The sequence below is a fragment of the Theropithecus gelada genome, chromosome 13 (assembly GCF_003255815.1).
Source record: "Theropithecus gelada isolate Dixy chromosome 13, Tgel_1.0, whole genome shotgun sequence".
Taxonomy (NCBI): domain Eukaryota; kingdom Metazoa; phylum Chordata; class Mammalia; order Primates; family Cercopithecidae; genus Theropithecus; species Theropithecus gelada.
This window is the reverse complement of record NC_037681.1, coordinates 76,198,881-76,224,708: the sequence shown is the minus strand read 5'-3', so window position 1 is coordinate 76,224,708 and position 25,828 is coordinate 76,198,881. Positions and strand designations below refer to the sequence as shown.

At 39.6% G+C, this 25,828-nt stretch overlaps 1 non-coding gene and 1 pseudogene across 1 annotated transcript; one reads left to right on the top strand and one right to left on the bottom strand.

Annotated features, from left to right (window-relative positions):
- The window catches only part of LOC112604496, a 78,154-nt pseudogene that overhangs the window by 14,182 nt on the left and 38,144 nt on the right, over positions 1 to 25,828 (top strand).
- Positions 4,886 to 4,988, bottom strand: LOC112605440. Its single transcript, XR_003115431.1, has one exon. It is a non-coding gene; the product is annotated as a U6 spliceosomal RNA (small nuclear RNA).

Below are 25,828 nucleotides of genomic sequence, written 5' to 3'. Positions count from 1 at the left end.
CTGCTGCTATTGTAAATTAGGATTCCTTTTTGATTACTTATTTCAAACTGAGTATTTTTGGTACCTGTAAATGGTATTTAATTTATACATGAATATTTTATATATACTATATGTATTTTATTTATGTTTTTTCCTTATTTATGTTTATTACCTTATTTCCAAACATTTTACTAAGCTTTTTAGTCTCCCACAAAATGGAAATTTTGTTTATTGTCCATTTGCTTAATCAAAAGTTAGACCGACTTTTGGATTTTGGGGACTCAAGGGAAAGGGTTGGGGGTGGTGAGGAAAAGACTGCAAACTGAGTACAGTGCATAGTACTTGGGTGATGGGTGCACCAAAATCTCAGAAATCACCACTACAGAATTTATTCATGTAACCAAACACCACCTGTTCCCCAAAAACCTATGGAAATAAAAAATAAAAATAAAAAAGAGTTATGCCTACTTTTTATGCTATGTTCATTAAAGTTTGAGACTCACTGGAGTTGTGAGCGCTGGGGTTATCACATATAGACAAAGGGCTCTTCCCTGCAGAGTTAGAAGAACAGTAGGAAAACATTCCAGAAGATCTGTAAATCAATTAAGAAATAGTAATTTATGAATGTCTTCATTGATTTACAGATCAATTAAGAAATACATAATTAAGAAATACATAATTTCTGTATGTATATGTGCATAGAGATTCAAGGGTGTATAGAGAAGATTTGGTTACAGAAAGTCACCTTAAGAGTATTTAATATGTATTGACATAAACTTTTGAAAAATTTTTAAATTTTTATGTATTTTTAATTATTGTTTTAGAGATGGGGTCTCACTATGTTGCCCAGGCTGGTCTTGAACTCCAGGGCTCAAGCAGTCCTCTGACCTTGTCGTACAAAGTGCTGGGATTACAGGCATGAGCCACTGCGCCTCACCCAAATTCTGAAACTTTCGAAGAGGTTATTGGTATGTTGATGTTTGGGGAATAAATTAGGTATTTAATATTAATTGAATGAATGAAGAATTCAATGAATGAATATATGTAGCACTTTGCTATGCCCAGAGGGTACAATGACAAGTGAAAACAGATCTGAGGGAGAAAGAGACATTAAGTAAAGACCAAGGTAAATGCATCATCTGGTCCTGGAGAAAAGAATTTGAGGAGCCCAGAAATTTTGGCAGCCACAGACACCCTCCCCAATGTAGCCTTAACCACCCGGAGGAAATGTAACCCTAATGGACACTATTCCCTTTGGGGTTTCCCATCCAAGTCCCTGGTTTGTGAAACAAAAGCCAGAAATATTCCTACTGGACACAGTTGTCAAACAGATGAAGACCTGGGTAGGAGAGTACCTACACCACCACTACACCTTCAGTTAGGTGCCTAAACCTTCTATTGCCTAACCAATTTCCTTCCTCACTTGCAAGTTGCTAAATATTCTCAACAACTTTTCAAGGAACCAGCAGAGCCTGAGACCTCAGTCAGGTATCCCTGAACAGCAGGTGATCCTAGCTATTTGTACTGCCCAAAAGCCAAGGATGTCCACTATGTTGCCCATAGCCACTTTGCAGGGTGCCCAAACCACACACTGGAACAGGAGGCAAACTCCCTGATCCATTGCATTTGGGTGGAGCCTCAAGTGTTTAGGACTAAGAACTGCACAAAACTTGCCTGATAATAGTTTGGCGGGAAGACTGGTTTCCAGAAAAGTATTACACTATTTTGACTTATAAACACCTTGGTTTCCCAAAGCTTTGGTAGTTTTCTGAATACTTTGGTCTATAATCAGCCAGTTAGTCCCAATCAGGAAAACAAAAAACACTATACATAATTCAAACACAAAGGGATTTAATTCTGGGAAGTGGTTGCAAAGGTATTGGAAGCGCTAAAGGAGAAAGGGAGAGAAAGGAAGGAACACTGCCCAGAGATGAGAGAGCTGCTACCAGTCTTAGGCTGGAGCCCTCTAGCTGCATTTGCTGCTGGAGGTTATGGTGTGGCCAGTGCCTATTCTCCACCTTCACGGAAGAGGCATTATGTAGCCAGTGCCGAATCGGCCACTGAGACACCTCCACCACTGGTGCCAGATCAGAATGGCATCTTTCCTCCCACCAGTAGCTCTCATTGGCCAAACTTGACTGGAAGCCAGTTGGTAAAGGATTCTGGGAAATGGAGTATACAGGCTTCCAGGCCCTGCAGTTATAAAACAGAGTGCAGAAAGGGAACGTGACATTGAGCCAAGAAATGTAACTGGCACAATAATATCAATTATGCTGGGTGTGGTGGCTCACGCCTGTAATTCCAGCACTTTGGGAGGCCGAGGCAGGCAGATTACTTAAGGCCGGGAGTTTGAGACCAGCCTGGCCAACATGGTCTCTACCAAAAGTACAAAAATTAGCTGGGCGTGGTAGTGCACACCTGTAATTCCAGCTACTAGGGAGACTGAGGCAGAATTGCTCAAACCCAGGGAGCGGAGGTTGCAGTGAGCTGAGATCTTGCCACTGCCCAGCCTGGGCAACAGAGCAAGACTCCATCTCAAAAAAAATTATTAAAAGAATGTTAAATAATTTTTAATCAGTTACATTTGATAGGAAATTACTTCTGAATGACTGAACAAATATAAAACATTAATCACTTCCCAATCATTTCTTGGGAAATCTTACTGTTGAGGTTTATTAGGATGCAATAATACACCTACCATGTGCCCACAAAAATTTTAAAATTTTTTTTAAAAGGATGGCAGTAACACAAGACCGAGATAGGTAGTTAAAGATGGATGAGGAAAGGAAAAATGAACAGTGCAGGACAGGTCCAACAGTAGATTTACAGGTAATTAACTTGATAAAAGTCAGCATGAATTTTGAAAAAGACTCCATTTTTTCCAATTAGCATTTTGTCTTCAAAATTGAGGATGGGGGTAGAGGAGCAACAATTGAAACCTTTCCTTTTGTCTAAGTGGCAAGAGCCAATGAGATTCATAAGAAAAAAAAAATCTAGCTTACTAATTATATGTAAAGTCTCCTTTATAATGGAAGAAGAGCAAGTCACCAAAAATACAAAAGCTAGATTAAATTAGCATCCTTCAATGTCTTTAGACAACTGAGTAAAACAGCATAATAGAGTTATGTCGCAAGATTAACTTCCTTTTCATATACCACTCAGGCAGATCCACAAGCATTTGTAAAAGGCTCACATTACCATCATTTGATACCTGATGTGGAATTTTTTTAAGCTTCTTTTTATTTCCTCCACCCTCACTGTGATTCATAAAGTGCTTTGTTAGAGTTCACTGAGGGTTTGTGGCCGGAATTAAATGATTCGAAAATGAGTTAATTCCTATTCTGTTAATTAGCATAAAAAGCATTCAATGAGCAATGCTGAGCAGAAGGATTACACTAATGGTAAACATGCATAAATCATTTCAAAGATTGTTTTGAAAATTCTACTGTATAGTAGAGCACATTTAATTTTAAAAGATCTTATAAACCTAAAACACTAGTTTTTAAAATAAGCTTTTCTCCTTTCCAGGGCATATGTGTATGTGCACAGACATCTTACATCTATGAGTATATTTTGTGAGATACTATTCTGAAATGCTGTTCCAGAGACTTTTTCCAGAATTATGAAACAGTTTAGAATTATAAAAGTTATTTTTTAAAAGCTGTCACTTGCTGTCATCATAAAATGCCTAATATTACTAATGTAAATTAATACTGATATAGGTATTAAAATAAGCTCATCTATACATTTAAATTTTTCACTTGTGATAAAAGGAAGAATATTTCTGTTATATACTTTTCTTAAGTTTATGCACAATTCTCTCTCAGTTCTCCTGGGTCCGAGGTAGTCAACCCATTTCATAGTTAAACCTTCTAGGAAAATACCCGATACGCAAAAGCAATGGATTGAGTTATATTTCTGAAGCATAAACTTTCCCCTCTCTCCTCTTGGAAGTGATAGGGTAAATATTCAAGACGCATTCATGGAATACTGCAATGGAGACTCCAAATGGGTCATTTCACAGGTGTGGCTGTGCTGATTGTTCAGATATGAAACTTTTCCATACCCATTGTGATAGGCAGAATAATGACCTCCAAAAATGCCCATTCCCTAATCCTCTGGAATCTGTGAAAATGTTCCTTTATATGGCAAAAGGGACTTTGCAAATGGGGTTAAGGTTAAGGATCTTGAAATGGAGAGAGTACGCTGGATTATCCAGGTGGGCCCAATCTAATTACATGATCCTTCAAAGTGGAGGACCTTTCCCAGCTGCAGTCAGAGACAGTGATGTGACTATGGGAGAAGTATCACAGGGAGATGCAATATTGCTGGCTTTGAAGACAGGGGAAATGGACCATGAATCAAAGAATGCGGGCAACTTCTAGAAGCTGAACAAGGCAAGGAAACCTATTCTTCCTTAGCGCACCGGAAAAGTAATGCAGCCATGTCAACACCTTCATTTTAGATCAGTGAGACCTGTGCCTGACTTCTGACTTAAAGAACTGTAAGATAATAAATTTATGTTATTTTAAACCACTAAGTTTATGGTAATTTGTTACTGCAGCAATAGAAAACTAATACACCCATAAAGTCACTGTACCAACCCCCCCTAGTGCCTCGGCCATCCTGACCCTTCCCTTAGGACCCTCAGTCTAGCATAAAAGGAGTAACCCCTGGCATAGCAGGATTCCAACATTGCAGCCAGCTTTAGTTCTGACTGGGCTATGACTAAGCATCACCAGTTGTGAAATATTTTGAGCGTCGCTTGATTACAGGGGGCAAAGTCAGCAACTTTCAAACTTTTTTTTTAAACCCTACTCCTCCTACAGTAAAATATACGTTTTAATCTCAACCTTGGAATAAGAGGAATATTTCATGAAATAGTACTTACCTACATGCACTGCACAATGATATTTTCAAATTCTACTCTTTTTTTTTTTCTTACAGAGGCCATGCTAATCTTCGCTGTATCATTCCAATTTTAGTATATGTGCCGCCAAAGGGAGCACTTTTTCTAATTTTTAATGTAAATTATAACCCGTTAAACTGATTTTATGATTTACCAGTAGGTTTCTATCCTCAAATGAAAAACACTGACCTAGATCGTGACAAGTCTATGGTCAAGATGTAGAGTGTCTGATACAGAATATTTTCCATTTTATTTTTTACAGAAGCATAAACATTTGTTCAGAATGTAAATTATTTCTATATGTAACCATAATTCATTGTTGTTAAATAGTATTTATTAATGTGCCAAATATGTATTTGCTTTCTCTCAGTGGATATCAAACCCATGACACTTTGGAAATCAAGCCTAATTATCAGAGAGTGGGACCACAGCAGGGAAATGGAATGCTCTAGAAACCATTTTTAAACAAATAGATATAGTCATTGGCTACATGTATTTTATGTTCAGTTTTCTATTACTCAATTTGTTTATTTCTGCTTTTGCTTTTAATATTTCCCTTTTTCTCACTTGCCTTTAAGAAATTACCCATTTTCTAGCCAAGCACAGTGGCTCACGCATGTAATCCCAGCACTTTGGGAGGCCAAGGTGGGTGGATCATTTGAGATCGGGAGTCCGAGACCAGCCTGGCCAACATGGTGAAACCCCATCTCTACTAAAAATACAAAATTTAACTGGGCATGGTGGCACCCACCTGTAATCCCAGCTAGTCGGGAGGCTGAGGCAGAAGAATCGCTTGAATCTGGGAGGTGGAGTTTGCGGTGAGCTGAGATCATGCCATTGCACTCCAGCCTGGGCAACAGAGTGAGACTCCATCTCAAAAAATAAAATTATCCATTTTCTTTTGTAGATTTTTAAAGTTTCATTTATTTCATTTCTCTTTGTTTCTTATTACTATTTATAACTGCAGTATCATTTCAAGAACTTACACTTTGTTTCATTATCCCCTTGGTTTAGTGGTCCTGGATATTTCCCTTACTTTCTTGGGAGTTTATGCATTTAAAATTATGTTTGCTATAATGAAACTAGCTTTTCTGGGTGTTGGTAACAAAAGGGTTTTAAGCTTATGCTATATAATAGTTAGCTTTCAGTAGGTTATGTTGCAGAACAACAATGACAAAAAAACAAAATCACAGTGACTTGACAACAACAAAGGTTAATTACTCATCCACTATACATGGTGGTTATAGCTCTGTTCCAGGATCTTTATTCCAGGAGCAACCTTGACCCAGGACACACAGACCTCACGTCTGAATCACCAGATGTCTCTTAAAACTTCTGCTTAGATGTGGGGCATATATCACTTCTGCACACATTCCATAAGCAAAGCAAGTCATAAGGGTAATGTTGATGAAAATGGATAAACATAATCCTTTCATAGGGAGGACAGCAAATAATAGGGAAAAATAACATACTCTATCCCATGTTATCCCCCATAATGCTGCAACCAGAAAGGTTTATCCTTGCATCTCTGTCAGATCAAAATTCTGTTGTTGGATTATATTTGAGATTTACCATTATAGCATTTATGTGTTCATTTGTAAATGTATCTTTAATCATGGTATAATGCTGCTTGTCTTCCTAAATGCTTTTGCTATAAAATCAACTGTGTTTATCATGTTTTTATAGACCACACCAGGCTATGGCTACTATAAGTTATAATAACATTAAGGGGACAGTATTTTTCTAGTTTCACCTATACCCACAGCAATGCAAAGCCTTGTCTTTCCCTCAAAATTAACTACACGTGCTTCTGCAAGGAGTGCCCTGGTGCCCAGGATTCTTCTTGGTACATATCCAGACTGGGGCCCTAGTCCCTTAAGACCACAGCAGTGTTCCCTGTCACCTCCAGACCTCTACAGAACAGTGTTCCTTTGTACATCTCACTTTTAGAGACTCCAGGGATTTCACGCTTTCTAAAGTAATAGCTATCTCTCCTTAGGGATTTGGCCCAAGGCCCTAGTTGCTAGGACACAGTTGGATAAAAAATATGATAAATATACATTGTACCATACTGAAAATTACCTCTGACAACCAAATTTTATATTTGAATATACCCATTACCCTCTCCCTCTTCCTCCCTCCTCTGCTTTTCATGCTCATAGATCCTCTAATAACCAGTCCCACCCAGGAACTTCTGTGGAAACTGATAAAATTTAAACTCCAGGCATAATGAATTGTAAGTAATTCCCCTTTCTTTATTAAAATTTTCTTATCGTAAAACATTTTATCACAATAATTACATACATGGGAAAAAAACAATAATGTAACAGGGCTTGTGATGAAAAATAAAAAAGGTGTTCTACTGCCCCACCCTCTCTCACCTCTCATTGAACTTCTCAGAGGAAACCACTTTTAACTGTTGCTATCTCATGGCTTTCTTTTTCTCATTTTTCTTGTTTATTTGTTTTGTTTTTTGTTTTTTAAACAGACAGAGTCTTGCTGTGTTGCCCAGGTTGGAGTGCAGAGGCCATTCACAGGCACCATCATAGCTCACTGCAGCCTTGAACTCCTGGACTGAAGCGATCCTCCTGCCTCAGGCTTCCAAGTAGTTGGGACTACAAGTATGTGCCATCAGACCCTCCTACCAAGGCTTTTTAATGGTTACTTCTCTAATTCTAAACAATGGGCCTTTACTACTATTTCTTGATTTACTGGTAAACACTGTAGTAGATGAGGTTAATTCCCATCTTTTCATGTTTTCCCTCTTCCTCCTGCTATCTGTGCTTATACTGTTACTTTGACATTACAAAGGTTAACATAACCACATTTAAGTTTTCTCTGTTTTGTGTTTAGGCTACTGCTAAAAATTGAAAACCACTAATAATCATTGACACATTATAACTATGTAAATATTATTGACAGAAAAATTAGATACTAGGATTTTATTCTCCTCTCCACAGGGAGTCTATAGGTACTCTAAAAGGCTATTCAAGTTTAAGATTACAGAGTTTTAAATTTACAAGAAAAAAACAAACCACTCCATCAAAAAGTGGGCAAAGGATATGAACAGACACTTCTCAAAAGGAGACATTTATGCGGCCAAAACAAGCATACGAAAAAAAACTCATCATCACTGATCACTAGAGAAATGCAAATCAAAACCACAATGAGATACTGTCTCACACCAGTCAGAATGGTGATTTTTAAAAATTTTTATTTATTTATTTTTTTGAGACACAGTCTCCCTTAGTCACCCAGGCTGGAGTGCAATGGCGCAATCTCGGCTCACTGCAAACTCCACCTCCTGGGCTCAAGTCATTCTCCTGCCTCAGCCTCCCAAGTAGCTGGGATTACAGGTGCCTGCCACCATGCCTGGCTAATTTTTGTATTTTTAGTAGAGACGTGGTTTCACCATTTTGGCCAGGCTGGTCTTGAACTCCTGACCTCAGGTGATCCGCTTGCCTCGGCCTCCCAAAGTGCTGAGATTACAGGTATGAGCCACCGCACCTGGCCAGAATGGCGATTATTAAAAAGTCAAGAAACAACAGATGCTGGCAAGGCTGTGGAGAAATGGGAATGCTTTTACATTGTTGGTGGGAATGTAAATTAGTTCAAATATTGTGGAAGACAGTATGGCAATTCCTCAAGGATCTAGAACCAGAAATACCATTTGACCCAGCAATCCCGTTACTGGCACTTGCCACCACGCCCAGCTAATTTTTTGTATTTTTATTAGAGATGGGCTTTTACCATGTTAGCCAGGCTGGTCTTGAACTCCTGACCTCAGGTGATCTGCCCACCTCGGCCTCCCAAAGTCCTAGGATTACAGGTGTGAGCCACCATGCTCGGTAACATGGCAATTTTAGATATTGCCATGTTGCTACCACACGAAAAAGGTGATACTAATTTACATTACCACTATCAGTTCATATGACTCCATATTTTCTCAATTATCTTAAATTTAGATTCCTTATTTTTGCCTTAAATCTACCAGCACCTTCTGTTTTTCCAGCTCACTCTAACTATTCCTTGACTCCCACAGTTTTTCCACTCCTGAAACCTATAGGCCATTACCGCCTTTTCACTGCCCATCACTCCCTGTTAAGTTCACTCTTTCCTACTTCTCCAGCTTGTATTTCATGGTCCATCAGTATAATTACTTTTTGCATAAACTCTTAAATATCTTTTCTCTCTTTCCCTTCACTGTGCTTTATGGCCAAACTCCAGGCCCAGTTAAATCCAGCTCTCTTCCTGTGTCACACCCAGCAATTAAATGTGACTAGAGAAAAACAACCAACCGTGCAGAAAATACTGCAAATTCATGGCTCCACTTTCAAATGAATCTTAATAGATTCCTGTACATTCCCTAGCCCGTCTACTCTCCAACTCTCCCAAAGGGCTATTTCATTCCTTTTCCCTCTTCAACTCTCCATCATCTGATCCCTCTGCTGATGACTTTGCTTCCTACTTCATTGAGAAAATTTCCATAGCTACCAGCGTCAGTGCCCACATATTCTGCCTTCTCTCCTGTTACTGTGGATACACTGTCCATCCTCCTGTCTAAAGACACACTCTACAGTTGTGCACTGAATTCCATCCTCTTTCACACTCTATTTTTTTTTTTTTTTTTTTTTTGAGACAGAGTCTTGCTTTGTTACCCAGGCTGGAGTGCAGGCTGGAGTGCGATCTTGGCTCACTGCAACCTCTACCTCCTGGGTTCAAATGATTCTCCTGCCCCAGCCTCCTGAGTGAGTAGCTGGGATCACAGGCGTGTGCCACCATGCCCAGCTAATTTTTGTATTTTTAGTAGAGATGAGATTTTGCCATGTTGGCCAGGTTGGTCTCGAATTCCTGACCTGAGGTGATCTGCCTGCCGCGGCCTCCCAAAGTGCTGGGATTACAGGCATGAGCCACCGTGCCTGGCCCTCTTTCACATTCTCAAGGCCCTCTCTCCAGCAATTATTCTCTCACCTGCACCATCAATGTTTTCTTCCTACTGAATCATTCCTGTTAGTATGAAACATGCTCTAAAACGTGTCTATATTTACTGTTTCTTCTATATTTCTCCCCTTCTGTGAAAAAATTTGTCTATATTTACTGTTTCCACTTCATCTCCTTCTATTCTCTCCTGACCCCATTTCAATCAGGCATTTACCTCCTCCATTCCACAAAAGCAGCTTTAGTCAAGGTACCCAGTGACCTCCCTGTTGTCATATCCAAAGATCAAGCCTCAGTCATCCTCTTACATGTAACCCATTTGCAGTATTTGACACAGTTGATCATGTTCTCCTTGAAACACTTTATTCCCACCTCTGTTTAAATGTCACTTTCTCATAGAGGACTTTCCTGAACTCTCTGGGTTAAATAGCCAACCAAATAGTCCCTTTTACTTTACCTCCCTACTCTGTAGTATTAATAACCACCTGACATATTTTATATTAGTTTATAGACTGTCCCTTATAATTCAGTCTTAATTTGAACATAACAACTGTAAAATGGCATCTTTGAAAGAATTAGTAATATTTGGGTTGGGCTTGGTGGCTCACACCTATAATCCCAGTGCTTTGGGAGGCTGAGGCAGGCGGATCATCTGAGGTCAGGAGTTTGAGACCAGGGTAGCCAGCATGGTGAAACCCCATCTCTACTAAAAATACAAAAATTAGCTGGATGTGGTGGTGTGTGCCTGTAATCCCAGCAACTTGGGAGGCTGAAGCACGAGAATCACTTGAACCTGGAGACAGAGGTTGCAGTGAGCCAAGATGGCACCACTGCACTCCAGCCTGGGTGATAGATGGAGACTGCATCTCAAAAAAAAAAAAAAAAAAAGAAAAAAGAAAAGAATTGGTAATATTTGAATACAAACCAAGTATCCAAGTATTAGATGATATTAATTACATTAATTTTGGTCGGTATGGCATTTATGTGAAAAATAAAAGTTCTTATCAGTTACAGATGCGAAATGCCGTATCTATGAGTGAATTGATACAATGTCTGAAATTGTCTTTAAATTACTCAAGAGTGAGTTCAAGATTTTTGGCTCGAACAATTAGAGAGTGGAACTATTATTTGCAGAGATTTTGAAATCTCTGTGGGAGATTTCAAAACATCTGGGAAAAAATAATGGGTTTGATTGGAACATGCTAAGTTTAAGATGTGTATAGATACTCAAGTAGAGATATTGAGTAAGCATTTGGATACACCAGCCTGGATTTCATGGATGAGATAAATATCTGTAATTCATGAAGGTATACCTGATACAAAAAGCCATGAGACTGGATGAGAATGAGAACATTTTAAAAATGAAAGTAGATTAAAAAAAAAAAAGAGGTCTGAGGACTAAGCCTACTAAACCACTCCAAAATTCAGAGGCCAGACATGGGGAGCAGTCATTGGAGAAGATGAGGAAGAAGTGGCCAGTGAAGTAGGAAAAAAAAAGTATGGCAGCCTGAGAGCCAAGCAAAGAAAGTGCCCCCACCTAGGGTTCCAGAAATGGTGGTATAATTAAAGGTTAACGAGTTAGTATAACACAGTTCTTTATTTCTCTATGTCAAAATATAGAACAACGGAAGATAATTGATATAAAATGCCAGACCTTTTATAGTAATGATATTTTAGAATTCTATAAATAAAATTCCATTATTATGCAAATTATGGTTTGAATAATAGCAAAGTGTCACTAATCTCAGGATACATTATTTTTTTCTTTTTAAGATAGGGTCTCCGTCTGTCACCTAGGCTGGAATGCAGTGGTACGATCATAGCTCACCGTAGCCTCAATCTCAGGCTCAAGCAATCCTTCCACCTCACCCTGGGATCATAGCTGTGTGCCACCACGGCCAGCTAATTTTTTTGTATTTTTAATACAGACAGGGTTTTGACACATTGCCTACCCAGGCTGGTCTCGAACTCCTGTGCTCAAGCAATCAGCCCACCACGGCCTCCCAAAGTGCTAGGACTACAGACATGAGCCACCACACCTGGCCTACTCTCAGGATTTAATTGTTTTATATTATTGTATTGGATATTATTGTTTTCTGTGGGGAACACTTCTTGGCTGCAATGAACTGCCTCTCCTAAAGTTATACCCTTACCAGGGGTGGCCTATGTCAAATGACTGGCTGAGGGTAGGAATACATAGCCTGGACCCCTTGCCTTACTTTGGGACAATCCTGAAGGGCCATCCCCACTCCATAACTCTCCATAGGAAAACTGAGGCCATAGCTGAAACTTCACTGGGGTCACTTTCCTTTTTTTTTTTTTTTGAGATGGAGCTTCACTCTTGTCACCCAGGCTGGAGTGCAATGGTGCAATCTCGGCTCACTGTAACCTCTGCCTCCTGGGTTCAAGTGATTCTCCTGCCTCAGCCTCCCAAGTAGCTGGGATTACACGCATACGCCACCATCCCCAGCTAATTTTGTATTTTTAGTAGAGATGTGGTTTCACCATGTTGGCCAGGATGGTCTTGAACTCCTGACCTCAGGTGATCCTCCCACCTCAGCCTCCCAAAGTGCTGGGATTACAGGTGTGAGCCGCCACACCTGGCCTTGGGGTCACTTTCTTCAGTGTTCAGTCCCACCTTCCTTACTTCCTCACGGTGGTCTCGCTGCAATAAACTTCTGCATTCAACTCTCCACCCAGAATTTGTATCTAGGAATCCCCGCCTAAAACAGTATTCTACCAGGGGATACTGTCATCCAATACAATCATGTTATTTACAAAATAATTCTAAAATTTAGTATCTATTGAAAAAAACAGGTCATTTGTCCTGTAGAATTTCCCACTTCCTAGATTTGGCTGATTATGTCCTTGTGTGCATTCTTTATCTGATACTTTCTGTAAGCTGGTAGAAGTTCTAGAGGCTTGATTAGATTCACCTCCACCCATTTAAGCCTGGCTTTCCAAAATTCTTTTTTACTTCTCTTTTTCAACCTTGTGAAATTTAAGAGGAGGAAAATTCAAAGCTCACCAGGATCAGGGGAGATCACTTATGATCACATGTGCTTCTCACTGCCTTTCTCCCTCCCACAACTTGGTATCTGCAATCAAAAGGCCTTCCGGATACACACATACTGCTAGAAACAAATGACTGGAGAATGTGTTCCTCTGTTTACAGCCTTAAACACTAAATACCTTTTTCCCAAAGCAGAGTATGATTTATCTTGTTCTCATCTAGGAAGGGAACCAAAGACAGCAGCACCATCTCTGGATTATTTGCATGTAGATTTCCATGTTGTTACTAATTTTAAAAGCCATCCTGGCTTTCTTCTGTCAAATGGTTTGATTGTGGATCACATTCTTTCACCGACAGCTGGTGTATTCTAAATCAATTAATCAACATGCATTTATCAAGCACCTGCTGTGTGATCAGCGTCATTCTTGGAGAATTCGTGCTGATTAAATTCTCTGTAAAACAATTAGAAAGCTGTATCTTGTTTTTGCTCTGCCCCCATCCCCAACCCCAATTCACACAAATGCATTTCAAGACCAAATAAATGCTCTTTTTGTATCAGTTTACTCTTGAATTATCTACACTGTGTTCCATTTTGTTCACAGTCGATAACACCCTGGACAATTAAGATTTTCTAAAGTAGTCAAAGCAGTTTTGCATACACATCTGCCTAATTATGTTATTTTATGTATCTCCTTTTAAGAAAACTTTGTTGCTAAGATTTATTTATTTATTTAAATTAGTATCATTGCAAGTAACAGAAACCAGCTTGAGCTGGCTCAAGGTCGAAAATAATTTATTGGAAATTATTGGCTCTCTCACAGAATCCAAAGAACTGAACAAGCCATGAAGGGTGGGAGCTAAGGAAGCTCTGGGGACCCTGGCAACAGCTGCTCATGAACCTTCCCTTGTAATTCTGCCACAAACATGACTCAGCGCCAAACTTCTCTAATCTCTCTGTATCTCAGCTCAAAATTCAAAATCCTGGGAAGAGGAATCTGATTGGATCAGGCTGCTGTCACTCCAATCAGGTATGCCCTGGAGGTAGCATCAGGTGGTTTATATCCCATACCGCCCAATACAGAAGTTCCCAGCCACATAATGGCTATGGAGCACTTGAAATGTCACTGAGGAACTGAATCTTTTATTTTATTTAATTTTTATTGATTTAAATTTTAAAACTGAAGCAATGTTAATTTTTTTTCCATTACACACAGCTTTATTATTTTGGTAGAACTACATTTCATTTTAATTACTATTAGCATTACTATTACCAGAAAATTTTAAAGTACATGTGTGGCACGTATTTTATTTCTACTGAACAGTGTTGCTTTTACCAAAGATTTGTTTCTGGGGACCAGGGGCAGTTGGGGGCAGTTGTGAGAGACTGGGTGAAAGTTCTGAGCAGAAGACACCTTCAAAGGCATCAAACACACAGAACACAATGGCAAATATAGAGATTTCTGGGACAACATAATGTAATCAGTGTATAATTGGATACATCTCTTCAGCATTATTTGCTACATTCCAGTATTTATTATATCATTAAGGACTATGAAAAGCTGTTATGTCAGACTTCAGTGTGTAATGCTACAGATATTCATCCTATAGTATTTCTTGACAAAGCTCTTGTCCTTGGGGAGCTGAAAATCGGGTAGGAGGAGAGAGACAATAAATGGATAAACAAAGATATAATGCCCAGGTATTAAGAGATGCTCTGAAAAAAAGAAGAAAACAATAGATATGGAGAAAGGGAATGACAGAGATGCTGTTTATCTGGATGATTAGTGAAGACCTGATCAGGTGACATTAAGTAGAGCTTGGAATAAAGGGAAAGAACAAGTCATGTGACTCAGAAAAAGTCGTTCTCCAGGTAGATGGAATTAGTGTATTTCAGGATTCTCAAGGAGGTTTTGTGGCTAAAGCCCAGAGAGAAAAGGGGGAAAAGGTAGAAAATGAAGTCAGAACAGGTAGCCTGAAGCCAGGTCATTCAGAGCCCTCGAGACAAGGTCAATAGGGGAAGTCCTTGCAGTATTGAGAGCAGAGAATGATGCGATCAGTTACATTTTAAGCTATGATTCCATGAATCACACAGGTAAGACTTGAAATTATTTATTTATTATTTTACCTAACAGCAATAATTTAAGCATTTTCATTTTTAATTTAATTTTCCCCATTTTATGTAAAAAATTATCAAAACTCTTACCTTATTTTCTCACTGTATTTCTTATGAAAAATCTAAATGAATTATGAAAAAAGTTAATACAAATTTATGAAAAATCCAGAGCTATTTTCCTTCTGAATTAATTTGAATCCTGATAATTTTCTATGCCCCTTACCTAAATAAAATGTTCATACAATTGAATTGTAGGACACAATGATTTACCTCAGGGAATCCATTTTATGTATGATAGAAGTCTTTGTAATGGTTAAGAGTTCTCTCAAAATTTCTTGAATGCAAATCTTGAAAAACAATAATTCACTCAACTGCCTAACAGACGAAGAGACAGTCATAGAACTTAAAGACAATCACAAGCGGAGCATGAATGCAGAGACATAAATTCCTAAAGCTTGCTAAGCCTGTGCATAAATAATCTATATACAAGATGTATATACATAGTAACTGCCAATTACACATAATAGCTCTCATTTTTAAAACATTTTCTATTTGTCATTTACCTGTGACTGTCTGTATTGGTTTACTGGGGTTGCCATAACAAAACACCACAGACTGGATGCCTTAAACAACAGAAATTTATGTTCTCACAGTTCCGGAGGCTAGAAGTCTGAGATCAAAGTGTCAGCAGGGTTTGTTTCTTCCCACTCTTCTTGGCTTGCAGTTGGCCACCTTCTCACTGTGACCTCACATGGCCTTTCCTCTGTATTCATATCTACTGGCTACTCTCTTTGTGTCCACATTTCCACTTCTTTATAAGGACATCAGTTGTATCCTAACTGATGTACCCTAACTATCTCGTTTTAACTGAATCACCTCTTTCAAGACTCTTCCATCTCCAAATACAGTCATATTCTGAGGTACTGTGGGTTAGGATTTCAAATATAGGTGGGGCGGGGGAACATAATTCAGCCCATAACACTGTCACTTACTTTTTGTTTGTTTGTTAAGAGACAGGGTCTTGCTATGTTGCCCAGGCTGGACTCAAACCCCTGGGCTCAAGTAATCCTCCTGCCTCAGTCTCTGGGATAGCTGGGACTACAGGTGCACACCACCATGGCCAGCTTTACTTTTTATGAAGATAAAAAGTTGCACAAAATAGTGTCCCTAAAGAGGTGACAATGTGATAAGTGCTTTCATAGAAATTAATTGGTAAATTAATTGGTTGAGTATGTTAGGAACATACAGGACAGAGAGCAGATACTACCCTCATATTGGAGCTGGGAAAAATCAAAGAGCTTCCCAGAGGAAGTGATATTTGAAAAGCCTTCAGAGGACAATGAGACCTTGCTTACTTTGTGCCAGCACCCATGGTAGCTGTGCCTAAAATATAAAGTCATCAGTTAACAATTCAAGATATTATACATGAGCAAGTGATTAGAATGTAATAAGGTGCTATGTAAACATTTTATTTTCTCTTTTTATTTATTAGGTAAATTACTATATTCCTTATTCCTCCAGAAAATAAATTGCTAAATGAAGAGTTAAATATATAATATCTTCATTTGTCATCTTTATATTCTAATGCTTGGCAAAATATTTTGTTGTTCCTTGTTGCATTCTTCCTCTGTCTTTGCCTTCTGTGGGTTTTACAAAATAACTTAGGTAACACAATTTTTTTTTTTTTTTTTTCTGGGAGAGAGTGAGCACATGCTTTCTACAAGAATTTTGCATGTCATCCTATGATTGATGATAGCTCCTGAAGATACCTGCTAACTGTGGCAGGAACTAGATTGGAATATATACTTAGCTAAGCTCTGTATTTCTCTTGTATTGAATAAGTCCTTGAATTGACTTCAAGTGGAATTCTTTATAGCTCTTTTGTTTTAATGCCTAAAATACTGGTCTCTTAAAATGAAAGTTATATGTAGATTTTTTTTTTTTTTTTTTTTTTGAGACGGAGTCTTGCTCTGTCACCCAGGCTGGAGTGCAGTGGCCGGATCTCAGCTCACTGCAAGCTCCTCCTCTCGGGTTCACGCCATTCTCCTGCCTCAGCCTCCCGAGTAGCTGGGACTACAGGCATCCGCCACTTTGCCCGGCTAGTTTTTTGTATTTTTTAGTAGAGACGGGGTTTCACCGTGTTAGCCAGGATGGTCTCGATCTCCTGACCTCATGATCCGCCCGTCTCGGCCTCCCAAAGTGCTGGGATTACAGGCTTGAGCCACCGCGCCCGGCCATATGTAGATTTTTTTAAAGAGCCTTGAATATAAGATAGCTTCCACCAGTCTGAAAATGTCTTTATTTAAAATTGCAAAGTATAATAACTTTTACTTTCCCCCAGATTACTCCAAATATGACTCCTAGAAAGAGATTTTGGGTTTTGTTGGCAAGTGTCCTTTTCCCCCTGCAGAAGCTGGTTGAAAAAGAATCTGTTTCTGTGGTCTTTTGCAGTTTGAGTCTGTGGCTCAGACTGCAATAATTAGATTAGTTTTACAATGTATTAATAAGCTATGTATTCACACTATCTTTTATAGCATGACATAAGAACAAAATTCTAACTCTGCTAATTACATTAGAAAGAATGAGCTTGTTTTCCACTAAAAGTAAAAATACTTTAAACTTCTTATACTTCTCTCAGCTCTTACTGCTGTGAAAACTACATCCTGTAGAGAATGTATGAAACTATATATAGCTAGAATGTGCCAAACAAATAATAGAGGCTCTTCCCTGAGGAGCTTATAATCACAGAACAAGTGGCATCTTGACAACTTGTGTTGTTTTTGCTAATGAATAGTTTATCTTAAATATTAAAATGCCATATTCTTCGTAATTGTCATAGCTTAACAGGGAACAACTTGAAAAAATAATTTGTTTTAAAATTTAGCTCACTAAATACAATGTGCTATCTTGGAAAGGATCCTGGAATTTAAAAAAAATTGTGGAAAACTGCTGAAATCATACAGTCTGGAGTTTAGTTAATAGTCATGTACCAATATTAATTTCCTGGTTTTCACAAATATATCCTGGCTAGATAAGATGTTAACATTAGGGGACACTGGATGGAGGATATGCAGAGATGCTCTGTACTATCTTTACAACTTTCTGTAAATCTAAAATTGTTCTGAAGTAAAACGTTTATTTTTAAAAACTCAAAAAAAAATTTAACAGCATGTTGAAGTTATATTTTCCAGTCTATCTCCATGAATAAGTGGGCTAGGCTCACTGTAACAGGGATCTGGATTGAACATGGGGCTATGAAGAAAAACAAGACAGAGAACCAAGATGCAAAAGAGTCTCTGGGTGAGGAAGTTCAAAGCTGGCTGAAAGCTCTTGACTGGGGAGGAAATCTTCTGATACTATAAACCTAAAAATGAGGTTTTTTAGGTTAAAAGTAGATATTGGCCGGGCCTGGCTCACGCCTGTAATCCCAACACTTTGGGAGGCTGAGACGGGCAGATCACTTGAGGTCAGGAGTTGGAGACCAGCCTGGCCAACATGTGAAACTCCATCTCTACTGAAAATACAAAAATTAGCTGGGCATGGTGGTGTACGCCTGTAATCCCAGCTACTTGGGAGGCTGAGGCATGAGAATCACCTGAACCTGGGAGGCTGAGGTTGCAGTGAGCCAAGATCACGCCATTACACTCCAGCCTGAGCAACAGAGCGGGACTCTGTCTCAAAACAAAACAAAACATCAAACATATTGTTATGAAAACAAAACATATATGTAAATGAAAATGATGGATATAGCACTAAACAAGCCACATTCTAAAAGTACTTTTGAAATTTAGACTCTACATGTTAAACATTTGGAAGCTGTTGTTGAAAGAAAAGCTAAAGAAGTTGATGAATATTTACAGGATTGGCTCTTGCATTTCTGATAGTGTGAAGATAGGGTGACAAAGTCTTCTGCTGTTTTCCTTTTTCTCTGGCTCCGACTCTTTCTCATTTTATTTGAGATCACCTTGTAATTTTTTTTTTTTTTTTTTTTTAGACAGGGTCTAATTCTGACGCCCAGGCTGGAGTGCAGTAACATGATCTTGGCTCACTGCAACCACTGCCTTCCGGGTTCAAGTGATTCTCCTGTCTCAGCCTCCTGAGTAGCTGTGACTGCAGGCACCCGCCACTACCTGGCTAATTTTTGTATTTTCTGGTAGAGATGAGGTTTCACCATGTTGGCCAGGCTGGTCTTGAACTCCTGAACTCAAGTGATCTGTCCGCCTCAGCCTTCCAAAATCCTGGGATTACAGCCGTGAGCCACTGTGCCCAGCCTCCCCTTGTAATTTCTTCTTCTTCTTCTTTTTTTTTTTTTTTTTTTTTTTTTTGAGACGGAGTCTCGCTCTGTCGCCCAGGCTGGAGTGCAGTGGGGCGATCTTGGCTCAGTGCAAGCTCCGCCTCCCGGGTTCAAGCGATTCTCCTGCCTCGGCCTCCGGAGTAGCTGGAACTACAGGCGCCCGCTACCACTCTCGGCTAATTTTTTTGTTTGTTTGTGTTTTTTTTGGTAGAGACGGGGTTTCACCACGTTAGCCAGGATGGTCTCAATCTCCTGACCTCGTGATCCTTCCATCTCGGCCTCCCAAGGTGCTGGGATTACAGGCGTGAGCCACTGCGCCCGGCCCTTGTAATTTTTAAAGATTAAGATGTGATCCTAATAATCTTTTCTACTCATGTATTTACAGTTTTAGCTTTAAAGATTTTTACGGCCGGGCACGGTGGCTCATGTTTGTAACCCCAGCACTTTGGGATGCCGAGGCAGGGGGATCTCTTGAGCCCAGAAGTTTGAAATCAGCCTGGGCAAGATGGAGAGACCCCATCTCCAGTATCTACTCGTAGCTGGTACTGTGAGGCTGAGGTAGGGGGGTTGCTTCAGCCTGGAAGGTGGGGGTTGCCGTGAGCTGCGCTTGCGCCACTGCACTCCAGCCTGGGTTACAGAGCAAGACCCTGTCTCAATAAATAAATAAACAAACAAATAAATACTTTTATGTGAAACACTAATTTTTTTTTCTTTAAAATAGGCTGGTGGCTCATGCCTGTAATCCCAGCACTTTGGGAGTCTGAGGCAGGCAGATCACCTGAGGTCAGGAGTTTGAGACCAGCCTGACCAACATGGAGAAACCTCATCTCTACTAAAAATACAAAATTACCTGGTCGTGGTGGTGTATGCCTGTAATCACAGCTACTTGGGAGGCTGAAGCAGGAGAATCACTTGAACTCGTGAGGCGGAGGTTGTGGTGAGTCAAGATCGTGCCATTGCATTCCAGCCTGGGCAACAAGAACAAAACTCCATCTCAAAAAAAAAAAAATTTTATATATATATATATATATATATTTTATATATATATATATATATATATAGGCTGGGCACGGTGGCTCACGTGCACTACATGCTCACTATAGAAGGCTAGTTCAAGACTAGCCTGGCCGAGGTGAAAGCCCGTCTCTAATAAAGATACAAAAAAATTAGCTGGGTGTGGTGGCACGCACCTGTAATCCCAGCTACTCAGGAGGCTGGGGCAGGAGAATTGCTTGAACCCAGGGCGGAGGTTGCAGTGAGTCAAGATCACGCTATTGCACTCCCGCCTGTGTGACAGGGCGAGATTCTGTCTCAAAATAATAAATAAATAAATAGATAAAACAATTTTAAAAGATTATAGATTTTCATGCCAGTGGAAAGGAAGGAAGGAAGGGAGTAAGGGAGGGTTAAACTATAGCTTGTAGTCTACTTCAGAATGTATTCCCACTCTTTCTTTCTTTCTCCAGTAAATTCCACTCCCTCAGAAATGGGCACATGACTCAGGCTCAGACAAACACAGTGCCCCATTTCTCTGAAAACATTGCCAAACAGGATGATGCAAACATGGAGATACTGAGAGGAAGCCCTGCTAAGCTAGGAGGAGGAAGGGACAAGTTTGAATCCAAGTTCACTTGTCTGAAAGCAGAAATGCAACAGCATGTGGGAAGGCCTGTTCTGCCTTTAGCCGGCAATCCAGAACCACTGGGGGTCAAACAATAATTATTCTTGCTGACTTGAAAAAGCTGAACTGTGTCCTCCAACATGAAACTAACATAAAGGAGAGAGGCAGGAAATGCACTAGGGACTTGATAAGAGCCTACATATTAGGGAATCCCATTTCCCTCATCCCTCTCTCTCAAGCAACTCTGTTATTCCCTGCCAACCATAATTAAAATTCATACCTGTGGCAAAACACTATCCACCGGGATACACCAGAGGCAGGTTAGTCATTATGGGGAACTATAGGATGGGCACATTGAGAGCCTACAGGATGGACAAAGCTGAGATGTGTTGAGAGACAGAAACTGCAAAGGCATGGTAAGATTTCTGGTATTAGTGCCTAGGCTATGGAATCCCCTTGTATAAAATTGGCAAAAAGTCAGCTGAGGTCGGAAGGGAGTTGTATAGCCTGAAAACCCACCTTGGAAATAAGCCTATCATTGTTAAAAGCCTAAGACAATATACCCAGTCTCTATAATCACGCCAACAAGAAGTTGGTGGCTAAAGGGGTGCAGTCCTGGAATAGGATAGGTGAGGGAGACTTGTTTCTCACATGTACAGATCCAGGGCAGCAAGAACTTATTTCACTGCCTGGAAAGCAAATTTAGATGACATTTGCATTGCAGGACCATGGCCCACAGTTCCTAGACTTTCAGTCACTGTGCTCTCTCTCTTTCTGTCTTTTTTTTTGGAGCTGGCTTCTAGCTCTGTCACCCAGGCAGGAGTGTAGTGGCACGATCTCGACTCACTGCAATCTCTGCCTCCTGGCTTCAAGCAATTTTTCTGCCTCAACTTCCCAGGTAGCTGTTACTATAGGCATATGCCACGCTGGCTAATTTTTGTCTTTTTAGTAGAGACAGAGTTTCACCATGTTGGCTAGGCTGATCTCAAACTCCTGACCTCAGGTGATCCGTCTGCCTTGGCCTCCCAAAATGCTGGGATTATTAGATGTAAGCCACCTCACCTGGCCTCTTTTTTTTTTTTTTTTTGGACATGATCTCACTCTATTTACCAGGCTGGTCTTGAACTCCTGGCCTCAAGCAATCCTCAAGTCTTTACCTCCCAAAGTGCTGGGATTGCAGGTGTGAGCCACTACTCCTAGTCCCCAATATCTTTCTTAATTTGTCTGGCCATCATGCTATTTCTCTCTTCCAGTGCCGGATGTTCTTCTCTGGGACAGATGTGGGTGTATGTCACAAGCTTGCCCAATCTTAATACTCTATTCCCCAGAGACTGTGATTAGTTTAGGGGTGGACCTGTGGGTCAAGCAGCGCCTCTAAGAATTCTTCTCTGGAATTGATATAGAGACACTGGGAGAGAGCAGTCTCTTTCCACTGGGATTCCTAAAGCAGATGATGTAAGCCTAGAGCTGTGGGCAACCTACTTCTCTGGCAGCCTGGAAAATGGAAGAAAATGAGGTCACCACACAGAGGAAGCTGAGCTGAGATATTGGGGGAGGGGAAATGTGAGAGACCTGACCATATAATTTCCATCTGGGCCTGAAGCCAAATTCATCCAGGAAATAATTCTCTTTCTCCCTCCTTACTCTCTTCAATTTCTCTCTCTTTTTGGCTTAAACTAGAGTTGTATTTCTGTCCATTTCAACTGAAATAGTCTTTATATATTTTCATTTTTCTAAATATAAAAGCACTACATGCTCACTATAGAAGAAATTTGGAAAATACATCTAAGTATAAAGAAGAAAATAATTTATTCTCTCATGCTTCAAGTAGAACCAGGCTAGCATTTTAGAGTTTTTGTAGTATTTTAAATGCTTATTTTTTCATAGTTATGATCATAGTACATTTATTTTAGACAGCTATGATAATAATGAATTTATTTTACGTAGTACAATCATAATTTTTCCATTTAACGTTATTATATCTTCCCATTTTCTTAAACTGCCTTATAAACATAATTTTCTTACATTTCCTCTACTACCTGGATAATTTTAAAATATTAAAACCATTTTGCAATAGAGCCTTATTATTTATTTTCAGCAATATAGTTAATAGGCCTAAATATTAGAATATTTTAAAGGCTCCTGATGTATTTTTGATATGATTCCTTATTTCAATGAATACAAGTATATACATATGAGAAATTTGTCCTTCATGGGCAAGAAAAATTAAATGAATCAAATGAATATATAGGGTTCAGTAAGAGGAAAACAAGTAAGACACCATCAGGCCTTCAATGAATAGTTCTTTTCAGAGGCAAAAGCTATCCTGAATTAGACCAATTCAAAATTTAAGCTGCATACAATTACAGGAACTAAAAGAAATAAAAACACTGATATTCAGCCCTGGCACTTGATATGCATCTCTCCCTACTTGACATAATCTTGTAAAAATATGATTTTATTAATAGCATGTTTCCACTATAAAAGTAATACATGAAACAGCACAAATACCATTGACAGCTATTTTTAAAAATGATAACGTCCATTATTATTGAAGATACAAATACAATGCTGGGAAAAGTGCAAATTAACCTTTTGGGGACATCTTGGCAACTATTTTATTTTTTTGTATGAATGAATAAACAACCAGTATTTAAATTTCCTTATAAAAGTCCATCAAGTATATGTATTTACTTCATCAATGCCCTATTTTTAGACATTCAAACTGCTTATAGTGTTTTACTATTACAATAATACTGTAATATGTATTCATTTGTGTGTTTTAATATATTATGGATTAGTTTCTTTGGATTAATACCCAGAAGTGAGATTACTGAAGCAAAGGTCATTAAATTGATGGGCATGGTGGCTCACGCCTGTAATTCCTTTGGGAGGCTGAGGTGGGCGGATTGCCTGAGGTCAGGAGTTCGAGACCAGCCTGGCCAACATGGTGAAACCTGGTCTCTACTAAAAACACAAAAATTAGCTGGGCATGCTGGCACACACCTGTAATCCCAGCTACTCAGGAGGCTGAGGCAGGAGAGTTGCATGAACCTGGGAGGCAGAGGTGGCAGTAAGCTGAGATCATGCCACGGCACTCCAGCCTGGGCAACAGAGCAAGACTTTGTCTGAAAAAATTTTTTTAAAAAGTCATTAAATCAAGATTACAAAATCAAATAAAATATTTGCTGTTTTTTAAATTTAAATTATATATATACACACACACACACTTTTTGTTTCGTTTCGTTTTCTTTTGAGATGGAGTCTTGCTCTGTCATCGAGGGTGGAGTGCAGTGGCACAATCTCGGCTTACCATAACCTCTGCCTCCCGGGTTCAAGCAACTCTCCTACCTCAGCCTCCCAAGTAGCTGGGATTACAGGCGCGCACCACCATGCCCAGCTAATTTTTGCATTTTTTGGTAGAGACGGGGTTTCACTGTGTTGGCCAGAATGGTCTCGATCTCCTGACCTCATGATCTGCCCGCCTTGGCCTTCCAAAGTGCTGGAATTACAGGAGTGAGTCACCTTGCCCGGCCATATATATATATATATACACACACACACACACACATATATATATTTATTTATTTATATTTATTATATATATTATATATTTTATATATTTATATACATATTTATTTTTTTAATATATATATATATTTAAACAGGGTCTTGCTCTGTCACCCAGCCTGGAGTGTAGTGGCACCATTACAGCTCACTGCAACTTCAATCTCCTGGGTGAAGGGAAATTCCCACCTCAGCTTCCCAAGTAGTTGGGACTACAGGCACACACCACCACATGGGCTACATTTTTATTTTTTGTAGAGATAGGGTCTTGCTATGGAACCCAGGCTGGTCTTGAACTCCTGGCCTCAGGTGATTCTCCTACCTTGGCTTCTCAAAGTTCTGGGATTATAGCCATGAGCTACTGCACCTGGCCTATTTTCTGGATCTTGGCCCATTTCCTGGATCTTGATGTAGGTTACCAAATTGGTTTTCGAAGAGAGTGTATCAGTTTATAATGCCAATAGTAATAAATGAGAGTGTGCATTTCAACTCACTATCTCTATCTATTAAATTATTTCAATACTTTGCTCATTTAAGAGGTAGAAATTGACATCTGATTTCAATTAAAAATTTTAAAGTACTAACAAGGGCACTTTCTGAATATTTGAGATTATGTTAATCTTCACTATAATCTTTTTTTTTTTTTTTTTTTTTTTTTTGAGACAGGGCAGGGTCTTACTATATTGCTCAGGCTGGAGTATAGTGGTATGATCATGGTTTGCTGCAGCCTGACCACTGTGGCTTAAGTGATCCTCCCACCTCAGCCTCCTAAGTAGCTATAGGCATGAGCCACCATGCCTACCTAATTTTTTTCTATTTGTAGAGACAGAGTCTCACCTTGTTGTCCAGGCTGGTTGTGAACTCCTGGGCTCAAGTTATCCTCCCACCTCAGACTCCTAAAGTGCTGGGGTTACAGGCATGAGCCACTGTGCCTGGCCCACTATAATCTTTTAACCAGTAAGAAGGCATCGTTTTCTTCAGGGCTGCTTCCATCCTGTTAGGAAGAAATATACCAGCCTCTCCTTCACTTTGCCTAAAGGGTGAGGGGAGGTGCTATGACTAATCAGTGCCCTCAGATGCTGTGGTCCCCAGTACCTATCCAAAAAATTGTCAGGACCACTGCAGAAATAACAGCTGGGAATCTATTTCAAAATGCAGATTCCTGGATCCCACTCCCAGAGTATCTGATTCTTCAAGCCTACAGCCAATCCAGGAAGTCATATACTTTTAACATTCCACATTTGAGGCTGATATGTAGTCAGATTTGGACACCAATGTTCCAAATCAGAGGTTCATAGAGTGCTGTCCCTGGACCAGCAGCATCAGCATCACCTGGGAACTTAAAAATGCAAATTTTCAGGTGCCCACCCAAAACCTACTGAAACAGAAACTCT